Raw genomic sequence first — 10,199 nt, 5'->3', positions numbered from 1 at the left:
TTGGATACTCATTTGTCAAAAGAAAACAATTCTTGTTGGTATCTGTATCATGAGGAAATACAAATGAACTCAAGTCAATTAGTTTTTTCATCTGTAACAGAAAACGATATTGTGGTCCGCTGATGTCATGCCAAACTATATAGTGGTGTCAGTCTTTTAACCACAATTTTCAAGAAACATCTCAGCAAAACAAAATATCTAACACTAATGTCTAGTATAGTTATCTGATCGCTATTTCAGTGGCATTGTGCAATATAATGTCCGTGCGTGCTTCCAATTAAAGTCTAAAACAATATAAACTTTTGTTTGTGTATATTAAGAAGTACTAAGATAACCTCGCCTGCTAAATATAACCTTATCTATCTAGTTAATACATTTTTTTACCATGGCATCTCAAATAATTGTATTAGCCTTGCCCATCAGTCGAAGAATTTTCATCCTTTTTTTCTCAGTGTATGGAATGTATGTCTTCACTCCTCAGTCTGTTATTGCGTATACCTTTTACTTGTGTTAGGCTACAGTGTGATATGGATGGTTTAATCAGCCGTCTTAGCCTGATTATTTTTGTTTAGAGAGGAGATTGATTGGTCACGTACATGTGAGCTTGATCATCCATACACGCATTGGCTTTCGCGGAGCAGAACAGTACACATTAAACTTGGTAGCAGTGAGGTCCAGTGCCTACGCAACTATAGTATTGCTTCTCGTCACTTCGTTTGCGCAAGAGGTGGCTCATAAATATTGATTATTTCCATGGTCTTGGAGAGGAATATGATCACAGCTAGAGAAGATGGATTGGATCATACCCTGTTTTCTAGATCAATTCTAGAGTGAGGAACAGTTAAGGCGCTGATGGCATGAAGAAAAGAAGCGGCACCCTGCAGGAGCACCAAATCCCCGTCGTATTGTTTCAAGACTTCTTCTCTCACGGAATCAACCAAACTGCTCGTCATATGAGCTGGGGTGAGAAGAACATGTATAGGGGGTGAAGGGCACCTTCAGGACATAGAAGATGGCAACGCCAGACAGCCCATGATGCCATGGAGATGGGATATATCAATGGGAGATGAGGAGATGGCAGATTGGATCGATTGAGAGATTTTTAGTTTCTTTTTTTCCTGAATAAACGGGTCGAGATGCCTAGATGGTCGCAAGACGGGGAGAGGCTCCGGAGACATAAGCATGGGGAGGGTAAAACACTGCAAGGCTACAGATCGACCGCAATCAGATCACGATTACCTTCTCTCATGTCATTGCCTTATTTGAATCAACCTCCTATGGAAACACAATTTGTCTCCGTTACGAATTAGTGTACTACCTTATTTGGAGACAGTCAACCTATTTTTACGTCAGAGATAGTCAACCTTTTATTTTCCTTGCATTGCACGTACATGCGTTGTGGAACGTACATGCAATCAGATCACGATTATCCTGTTTTTAATTTTTTCTGAAACTATATGTGTCTATGTTTGAGTCGGTCATAGGTTTTAAACGTGACCATATATCACCACATGATCTCCCTTTATTCTTTCTAATAACTTTTTTGATGCACCTTGTACGTGTCAGTTCAATATAGATAACTTTGTAACTTTTTTCATGTAACGTAATATCTTTAAATCTCAGCCGTAAACATTACTGATCAACGATGTATATTATTTGAGATTATGTGGAAGAACGTGGTGTCTTATTTTACTTCTGTTTTAATTATATAATAGATAGATTTTCTGGAAAGCATAAAGGAGTGTTTGAAAGGAGTTTTTCAAAGAAAGACCTCGGTGAAGCTGCTTACATATTGAGCATCAAGATCTATAGAGATAGATCAAGACGCTTGATAAGTTTTTTCAATGAGTACATACTTTGACAAGTTTTTGAAATAGTTCAAAATGGAACAGTCAAAGAAAGAGTTCTTGCCTGTGTTGCAAGGTGTGAAATTGAGTAAGACTCAAAACCCGACCACGGCAGAAGATAGAAAGAGAATGAAAGTCATTCCCTATGCCTCAGCCATAAGTTCTATAAAATATGCCATGCTGTGTACCAGATCTATTGTATACCCTACACTGAGTTTGGCAAGGAAGTACAATAGTGATCTAGGAGTAGATCACTGGACAGCGGTCAAAATTATCCTTAGTGGAATAAGGATATGTTTCTCGATTATGGAGGTGACAAAAGTTTCGTCGTAAAGGGTTATGTCGATGCAAGTTTTGACACTGATCCAGATGACTCTAACTCTCAATCTGGATATATATTGAAAGTGGGAGCAATTAGCTAGAGTAGCTCCGTGCAGAGCATTATTGACATAGAAATTTGTAGAATACATACGGATCTGAATATGGCAGACCCGTTGACTAAACTTCTCTCACAAGAAAAATATGATCACAGCTTAGTACTCTTTGGGTGTTAATCACATGGCGATGTGAACTAAGATTACTGACTCTAGTAAACCCTTTGAGTGATGGTCACATGGCGATGTGAACTATGTGTGTTAATCACATGGTGATGTGAACTATTGGTGTTAAATCACATGGCGATGTGAACTAGATTATTGACTCTAGTGCAAGTGGGAGACTGAAGGAAATATGCCCTAGAGGCAATAATAAAGTTATTATTTATTTCCTTATTTCATGATAAATGTTTATTATTCATGCTAGAATTGTATTAACCGAAAACTTAGTACATGTGTGAATACATAGACAAACAAAGTGTCACTAGTATGCCTCTACTTGACTAGCTCGTTGAATCAAAGATGGTTAAGTTTCCTAGCCATAGACATGAGTTGTCATTTGATTAACGGGATCACATCATTAGAGAATGACGTGATTGACCTGACCCATTCCGTTAGCTTAGCACTTGATCGTTTAGTATGTTGCTATTGCTTTCTTCATGACTTATACATGTTCCTATGACTATGAGATTATGCAACTCCCGAATACCGGAGGAACACTTTGTGTGCTATGAAACGTCACAACATAACTGGGTGATTATAAAGATGCTCTACAGGTGTCTCCGATGGTGTTTGTTGAGTTGGCATAGATCGAGATTAGGATTTGTCACTCCGTGTATCGGAGAGGTATCTCTGGGCCCTCTCGGTAATGCACATCACTATAAGCCTTGCAAGCAATGTGACTAATGAGTAAGTTGCGGGATGATGTACTACGAAACGAGTAAAGAGACTTGCCGGTAATGATATTGAACTAGGTATTGAGATACCGACGATCGAATCTCGGGCAAGTAACATACCGATGACAAAGGGAACAACGTATGTTGTTATGCGGTTTGACCGATAAAGATCTTCATAGAATATGTGGGAGCCAATATGAGCATCCAGGTTCCGCTATTGGTTATTGACTGGAGACGTGTCTCGGTCATGTCTACATAGTTCTCGAACCCGTAGGGTCCGCACGCTTAACGTTCGGTGACGATCGGTATGATGAGTTTATGTGTTTTGATGTACCGAAGGTTGTTCGGAGTCCCAGGTGTGATCACGTACATGACGAGGAGTCTTGAAATGGTCGAGACATAAAGATTGATATACTGGAAGGCTAAGTTTGGACACCGGAATGGTTTCGGATGAGTTCGGACAAATATCGGAGCACCGGGAGGTTACCGGAACCCCCCGGGGAGTCAATGGGCCTTAATGGGCCCTAGTGGAGATAGGAGGCAGCAGGCAAGTGGTGGGGCGCGCCCCCCTAGGCCCAAACCGAATTGGTTTAGGGTTTGGGGGGCCGGCCCTCCTTTCCTTCTCTTCTCCTCCTCCTTCCTCCTTCTCCTAGTTGGAATAGGAAAGGGGGGGGGCAAACCTACTTGTAGTAGGATTGCCCCCCTTGGGCGCGCCTCCTGCTAGGCCAGCCCTCTCCTCCTTCCCTCCTTTATATACGGGGGAAGGGGGCACCCCATAGACACACAAGTTGATCATTGATCTCTTAGCCGTGTGCGGTGCCTCCCTCCACCATAATCCACCTCGGTCATATCGTTGCAGTGCTTAGGCGAAACCCTGCGCTGGTAGCTTCATCATCACCGTCATCACGCCGTCGTGCTGATGAAGCTCTCCCTCGACACTCTGCTGGATCATGAGTTCGTGGGACGTTACCGAGCCGAACGTGTGCAGATCGCGGAGGTGCCGTACTTTCGGTGCTAGGGTCGGTCGATCGTGAAGACGTACGACTACATCAACCGCGTTGTCATAACGCTTCCGCTTACGGTCTACGAAGGTACGTAGACAACACTTTCGCCTCTCGTTGCTATGCATCACCATGATCTTATGTGTGCGTAGGAATTTTTTTGAAATCACTACGTTCCCCAACACGGGAGTGTCCTCTCAGTGGAAGGCCCGACAACAGGACCGTCTCAGGGCCCAAGAAGCTCGGCAAAAGCCCGACCACAGGAGGGAATCTTGGAGCATGGATGAGCATCAAGGGATCATTTTGGGGTGCACTTCAAGAAGGCGGCGTCTAGATCGGATCTACCATATGTAAAACCCTATGTCGGGTGGTTGGTGCGACATATGCCAACGGATGGCTTATCATTGTGGGTGCCAATAAGACGTCGCCGGTGCCTGGAAACGGGATGAGGCGAAGACATGCACGCCGGCGGATCTTACCCAGGTTCGGGGCTCTCTGAGGAGATAACACCCCTAGTCCTGCTCTGCGGGGTCTCCGCATGATCACTAGATTGGTGAAAGTAGCTACAATCGCTCCTAGAGCTGTTGGGTTCAAGGGAGAAGAAGAACAAGGCTATCTCTCTCTTCTCTCTATCCGTGGTGTGTGTGCTATGCTTAGAAGCCAACCCTTTGCATGGGTGCTCCGGGGGGTTTATATAGGCCTACCCCCCGGGGTACAATGGTAATCCGGCTGGGCACTGGTCCCAGCCGTCAGTGTCTACGCTCGCCGGCTTCTCCGCCGGCTGTTGGGTCCCGCCGACTGGGGGGTCCCGCCAGCTGCCGGCTTCTTGGTCGACAGGCCGGCCCCACCGCCTAGGGTCTTGTCGGCGGCTGCTTACTGTAGCCTCGCCTCTGATGACGAGGGCTTTGTCGAGGTAAGCATGGCTACAGTGGGCCGCCTCGGGGGCTCTCACTGCAGCCTTACCTCGTCTTGTCTCCTTAATGGGGCTCCTACTTCGAGGAAGGGAGTAGCCGGCTTCTGGGGGCCGGCTACGCCCTTGGCCGACTGGGAAAGGCCGGGCCGCCTCCCGTGGGCCGTACGGGAGTCTGTCGTGGATGACGTTGAGGCCAGCATGGCTACAGTGCCGAGCCGCACGGGAAGCGGCCGTCCCGTACGGCCTCCTGTAGCCATGCCCGCCTCGGGCTTCGGGGGTAGTGGGCCGCACTGTGGCCACAACCCGTCTTGTCTCCGTTATGAGGGAGTAGCTTTGGTGGTTGTGGTCTCGGCCGGCTTCTTGGAGTCGGCGCTCTTTGAGGCCGGCTTCTTGGAGTCGGCCACCCCGCGGTTGTCTTTGGGAGGGAGGTCGCTTGCGGCTGGGCCGCCTTCCGTGAGTCGGCTTCAGAGGTAGCCGGCCAGGGAAGGGGGTCCAATGCTTGGAGCGTTTGGGAGGCCCAAAGGCCTGATAATTTTTCTAAAGAACCAGGGGTAGTCGGTTAGGCTACCCGTGGCCATTTACTCCGACAGTAGTCCCCGAAGCTGATTGGGCTTCGAGGTTGAGTAGGTGTTGAGAAGCTCGATCAGCTTCCCATCTTAGCAAGCCGGCAGCTGGGAGCCGGCCTTGGTCAGGCGTGCCGCCTGGGTCGAAATCTTTCGAAGTCGGAGGCGGGAGCCCGCCAGTGCGTGCACCGGGCCGCGGGCCGGCCACTGGCCGTCTGCGAACCACGTGGCCCTTCTTGGCCGGAAAGCCTGCCAGCCCACGCGCGTGACGGGACGTCGCCGCAGGGAGGGGGCCCGCCACGTCCGCGCCCTGGCCCAGGCGCGGATTGTCTACATCCCGAAACCGCCCGCACGTCCCGTGCGGCAGTTTCGGCTCGCATTTATGCGCAATAATCGCGAGGCGTGGGGGGAGTGGGTGCAGTTAATCCCACGACTCCCCCCACGTTCGGCTTCCCCGGTCCTGCCTTGCGAAGCTATAAGTAGGGGGAGGTGGAGGGCGGCAGGCCCTCGCACGCTCCTCCTACCTCCACCATCTTCTTCGCTCTCCCGTTCTTGCGACAGCGCCTCGCCGCCGCGCTCTTCCACTACGCATTCCTCCGCCGCCGCGCTTGTTTTCGCCATGCCTCCCGCCACGGAGCAGCATGGCGGGGATTGGGATGGCTCCAACGTCCACGACGACCACGTCGAGTTCCTCCGCAACACGCGGCGGCTGCCCAGCGCGGACAAGGTGGAGGTCCGCCTCGCGCCGGCGAAGGAAATCACGCCGGAGCCGCAGGAGGGCGAGCGGGTGGTCTTCCGCTCGCACTTCTTGCGCGGCATCGGCCTTCCAGTGAGCGCCTTCTTCCGCTCCTGGCTCGAATTCTATCAGCTCCAGCCGCACCACCTCACCCCGAATGCGGTGGTGCTGCTGTCGGCCTTCGTCACCCTGTGCGAGGGCTACCTCGGCGTCCTCCCCACCCTCGAGCTCTGGGGGGAGTTCTTCCAGTCCAAGCTGGGCACGCGCATGCAGGGCGTGCCGGCTCAGACTGGCGCCTTCATCGCGTCGCGGAGGTCGGTCGCCGACAACCCCTTCCCCGTCATCCCGCTGATCCAATCGGTGAAGAAGTGGCAGAAGTCGTACTTCTACGTGCGGAACATCGCCCCACGGGGCGACTACATCAACCTGCCGGCTTACGTAGCCGGCCCACCGGCGGGCAGGCGGCCCCAGTGGTCCTTCCGGGCCGTGACTCTGACGCCGGCCGGGTCCGCAGCCGTCGCCCGAGTGCGAGTGATGACCCAGTCGGAGGGCTTGACGGGGGCTGACCTTCTGGCCGCCTTCGTCACGCGCCGGGTTCTTCCGCTCCAGAGCCGTCCTCATCTGATCTGTCAGATGAGCGGCCAGCTCGATCCGAGCCGGATGTGCACCAAGGACATGCCGCACGAGGAGGTCGCCTATATGGTGAACTACCTTGCGAATTGCAAGCTCTCCGAAGAGTGGCAATTCGGCAAGGAGCCATACAGCCGAGCCAATCCACCGCCCACGGTATGCTCTCCCTGTGTCTTCTTTTTCTCTCAACTTCGTTACCGAGTTCCTCTTGGCCGACTCTAACTTAGTCGGCTTGTTCTTTGACAGAGTCCTCTTCTCCGGCCGGCCGGCGGGTCAGACACGGAGCGTCGATTCGTCCCCGACCGGACGGAACACGATCTGGAGGACCCCGACCTGGGGGCGGCCGGCATGGACGACAACATCGAGCCGGGTGGCGGCCAAGCCGGCGGCGAAGCAGGCGGCTCCGGGCTCGGAGTCACCTTCAACGACTGGCCGGACGACGACGAAGCTGAGGTTGCCCCGCGCCGCCAGCCGGCTTCTGGGCGTGGCGCGGGCTCCTCCGCTGCACCGCCTGCTCGGGGCGGAGGGCAGAAGCGTCGCGCCGCCCAGGGTCTGTTCGGCAGTCGGACGAAAAAACCCAGGGGCGGGGCGGCCGCCACCAGGCGGGAAGAGGCGGCCGCGAAGGCGGCTCGCTTCCGCAAGGCGGTGAAGCAACCGCAGACCGTGTCGGCGTAACTTCGAATTTTTCTTTGTGTACTCTTTTTCTTTCTTTTCTTTGGTGGTTCCTGAAACCTTGTCTTTTTTCTCCAAATGATTAGAGCTCCGTTGTCGCTTGAGCGGGCGGCTGCCGGCTCCGTCGTCGAGTCGCCAAGGGGGTCTGGGAGTACCACTCGCCGCGTGGACCCCCGTGCCGATCTTCAGGAGGCGACAGAACGGAACGCGCGGGAGGTGGAGGCACGGAAGGCGGCCGCCGCTCAGGCGGCTCTGGAGGAGGAGGCGGCGAAGGTGCTCGCCGACGCTGCTGCCAGGGCCCAAGCGGAGGCTGCAGCTGCAGAAGTAGCGGGGGAGGTCTTGATGGTCACCCCTCTGCGCATTGCGGCGCTGGGTTCCATGGAGCCCTCGCCAGAAGGAGCCAGCCGCGACCAGCCAGGGCCGGGAAGAGACGACGACGTCATCATCCTGGAGAGGGCGCCGGTGCCGACCCCGCCGACTGGGGCGGCTCAAGGCGGCCGGCCAGATCAGCCGCCTACACAGTCGGCAGGGGGCGAGCCGGCTGTGAGGACTGAGATGGCGGTCCGGATGCCGCCGAGCCGGCGCGCGGGGAAGGCCGCGTCGGAGCCACAGCCGGCCGTGGGCTCCAGCTCGTCGGCCCAGGATGCGGAGGCGGCCAGCGCAACCTCAGGGTGGACGCCAGGCGGAGGGACGGCCGTGATGAACGTGGCTGCGCAGGATGTCCGGACCCGTCTCCAGGGCCAAGCCGTGGCGCTGAGGCAGTTCACCGATGAGTTTCTCGCGACACGGGCGGCCATCCGGGTTAGTCTTCCCACCTAGCTTCTCTTGATCTTGATTTCTTCCGTGGGGGCGCGTCAGCGCACCCACTGGGTGTAGTCCCCAAGTTCCGAGTCGGCTGCTGAGCAGGCGGCTTGGAACTTCTTGGAGGATTTGCCTTTGCTATTCTTGTTCTTACTCCGATCTTCTGTCTATTTTGCAGGACTACCACAATCTTCGTGCGGCCGCCTTCAACTCCCAGGCTCGGGAGCTGACCCAGAAGACCGCCGACCTTACTAAGAGCCGAGGTACGTTCTTGGTTCTTTGTCTCATGTGGGGGCGCGTCAGCGCACCCACTGGGTGTAGTCCCCGAGATTCGGGCCGACTGCTGAGCAGTCGGGTCGAATCTTCCTTGACGACTTCTTCTTACTGTTCTTTCTTCTTCTGCCGTCTCTGCAGCGGCCAACGCCAGTCTGAGGGCACAGCTGGGGGAGTCCCAGACTGCCCTTCGTGCCAAGGACGCCGAGATCGCCGCCTTGGTGCAGGAGCGCGACCGCTTGGCCAAGAAGTTGGCCGACCAGGAGGAAGGCCACAAGGCGGCCCTGAAGGCTGCGCAGGACCGCGAAGCCACTCTCCAGGCCGAGTTCGAGACGGAGGCGGCTGGCTGGGCTGAGGCCAGGCAGACTCTGATCTCTGGCTACGGCCAGATCGAAGATCTGGTTGACGGTAAGCCGCCTACCTCTTCGTCCTTTCTTGCCATCTGCCACTTTGGCTTGTTTTCTGATTTTGGTGTTCTTTTCTTCCTTTCTTCTTCTTTCTTGCGCAGAGTATTTCCCTGGCTATTCTACTGCCGCCAACCAGACCATCGAGGCCCGTCGCCAAGCGCGAAGGCAGGCTGGCTTTGAAATCTCGCCAACCGCCGGCCGCTCGCTGGAGGAACAGCTTCTGGCGATCCAGGCCCGTATCCAGCCGGCTCACCGACTGCTCCGCCGGCTTCAGCGAGCCGGGGCGCAGGTCTTGGCCGCCCTCTGGCCCGGCCAAGTGGTTCCTCGCACCCCCAGTCGGACTGCCGACTGGCTGGAGGTGGCAGTCGGCCGCTTCGAAGCTTGGAAGGCCTCGGCGGCTCGCTCCGGTGCCAGGCGGGCGCTGGAGTTCGTCAAGGCCTGGTATCCCGGCCTGAGCCTGGACCAGCTGGCTACCTGGCGGCAGCAAGCCGACACGGAGCTGGAGCCGGCACGGCCGGCCATCATCCGGCGGGCTTCGGCAATCGCCGACTACACCGACACCAGCGTCTTCTCCCCCGAGGTGGACGACAACGGTGTCGCCCAGCCGGAGGAGTGGTTCGGTCTGAACCCGGCGGACGGCGAAGACTCGGCGGAGGAGATCGACTCCAGCGACGAGGGTGAAGAAGAGGAGGAGGAGGAGGGTGAAGACGCCGAGCCGGCTGGTGGAGCAGCCGGCCAGCCTCAGCCTGACCGCACCTCCAGCACCACGTCGCGCGCGAGTGCGTCGCCTGCCGTAGGTGGTGATCAAGCCGAGACCCGCTAGGCGGCCACCCCTTCAGCCGGCGAGGCCGCCTTCACCGACCAGCTCGGCCTCCGCATCGCGCCTTAGTTTGCTATCTTTTGTTTTCCTGTCTAGTTACTTTTGGAACAAAGTTTGGTTAAGTCTGCACAATTCCACCCACTGGGTGTATTCGAACTTATGTCTGTTGCCAACCCGTTGGGGGCTTTATGTGTATATATAACTTATGCATGCATTTGGCCTTTCCTTGTGCTTTGCTTTTTATCCTTCCGCTGTTTCCTTTGCCG

This window comes from Triticum aestivum, chromosome 7D (genome assembly GCF_018294505.1).
Source record: "Triticum aestivum cultivar Chinese Spring chromosome 7D, IWGSC CS RefSeq v2.1, whole genome shotgun sequence".
Taxonomy (NCBI): Eukaryota; Viridiplantae; Streptophyta; class Magnoliopsida; order Poales; family Poaceae; genus Triticum; species Triticum aestivum.
This window is presented reverse-complemented; position numbering follows the sequence as displayed.